Consider the following 2,121-nt stretch of genomic DNA (forward strand, 5'->3'; position numbering starts at 1 on the left):
TATTGATAGGAATGAAAACTGTTGCTGCCACTCTGGAAAATAGTAGGGAATTTCCTCAAAAAGTTAAAAATATAGCGCCTGGGTGGCTCAGTTGGTGAAGCGTCCAACTCTTGATTTCAGCTCAGCTCATGATCTCATGGTTCATAGGATCACGCCCTGCATTGGGCTCCCAGCTGACAGCATGCATCCTGCTTAGGATTCTCTCTCCTTCTCTCTGCACCCCCTCAGTGTTCTCTTTCTCTCAAAGAAAATAAGCATTTTAAAAAAAGAAAGAAAAGTTAAAAACAGAACTACCCTATGGTCCGGCAATTTGCACTGCTAGGTATCTACCCAAAGAATATAAAAATACGAATTCAAAGGGATACATGCACCCTGGATGTTTATAGCAGCATTATCTACAATGGCCACATTATATGTACCACTTATTTATCCATTCATCTGTCAGTGGACACTTGGGCTGTTTCCATAGATATACATATTCAATGGAATATTACTCAGCCACAAGAAAGAATGAAATCTTGCCATTTGCAACAACATGGATGGAGCTAGGGAGTATAATGCTAAGTGAAATAAGTCAGAAAAAGACACATACCATGATTTCACTCATATGTGGAATTTAAGAAACAAAACAAATGAGCAAAGGGCTGGGGAAGAGAGAGGGAGGCAAATCAAGAAACAGATTCTTAACTGTAGAGAACAAACTGATGATTACCAGAGGGGAGGTAGGTGGGGGGATGGGTAAAAAGGTGATGACAATTAAGGAATGCACTAGCTGTGATGAGCACCAGGTGTTCCATGGAAATGTTGATCCCCTGTATCGTACACCTGAAATTAATATTACACTGTGTTAACTAACTGAAATTTAAATAAAAACTTAAAAAATAAATAAAGTCTTTTCCTAAGGGGATTGAAATGCTAGTTTGAGAAGAGCTCTTATAACTTACGAGGCAACTCTTGATCGAGATGCATTACCTGTCTGGCTATAGTTTGTGTATATGAGATGGAGACTCTTAAATTGATACACCACAGAGAATTATAGCAAGGAATCTGGAAAACATCACCATAGACATGAGCAACACCATAATGCTGCAATAAGCTCTATGTAACTCTTGACAAAAGTAGCTGGTGTACATTATTTATTTTAATGAGTCACATTCTGAATAAGACTAAAATCACCAATCAAAAGCCTACTGCCTAATAAGATGCAAATGGTAGAAAAAGATTTAAAGCAATAAAAACACTAATGATCCTTGCTACATTCTATGACTGTTTCGAGGGCTTTGCAGGTAAAACTCATTCAACCATCAAAGCAATTCTATGAATGTTGTATACTACTTGGGCTTCTCAACTAAAATACTCAACTAAATACTTCACAAGTACAGCAGTCAAGGAGCTACAGTGCCCTAAATGAGGCACAAAGGAGGAAAACACCAACTCCCGAACCAAGACATGGTCTTGTGGCCTACTTTCCAGTTATTTTATGGTCAGAGATTTTAAGAAATCCTGAACCCCACACATCCACTGCCACAGTAGCAATGCACATGCAGACATAAGCAATCATTACATCCATGAAGTGACAATTTGTTGAACTGAAAGTTAAGTCACTGAAAAGTCTGACTATAGAGGTGGTTCATATTTCTTAGGCTAATTAGCCTCAATTCTCCCAACTATTAAAACTACCTCAGTTGACTATACAACCTCCAGGATTTGGAGATGTCTTTTTTTCCAGTTGCATAAGTATTAGACTTGAATCCAGTGTGCCAGACAAAGGCTATATATAGAATAACACAAATCACTACACAATGAAATTATTACAGTGTAACAAGGCTAAGCATTAAACCATCAAATAATCTTGGGGGCATCTTGCAGCCAATCTAAATAGCAAATCAAATGAGATTATAGGCTCTCTGGAAAGCAAGGGTGGCTAATCCTGGCTGATTCTCCATCAACCAAGTTCCTTGTGAAATTTGGAGAAAGGCACACAGGTTTTTCTGCAGGGATTGAGGTCAATCTGGGTATCCCTATTTCAGATTCAGGCTGCTGGATGAAGGCAATGTTCTTTTAAAACCATTCAGATCATTTTTTTGATGGTATAGGTTTTTCCACTTTCTAATTCTTGCA

The sequence above is a fragment of the Lynx rufus genome, unplaced genomic scaffold, assembly GCF_022079265.1.
Source record: "Lynx rufus isolate CCGP_SWC_20201006 ecotype Redwood Valley unplaced genomic scaffold, mLynRuf1.p SCAF_4, whole genome shotgun sequence".
Lineage (NCBI taxonomy): Eukaryota > Metazoa > Chordata > Mammalia > Carnivora > Felidae > Lynx > Lynx rufus.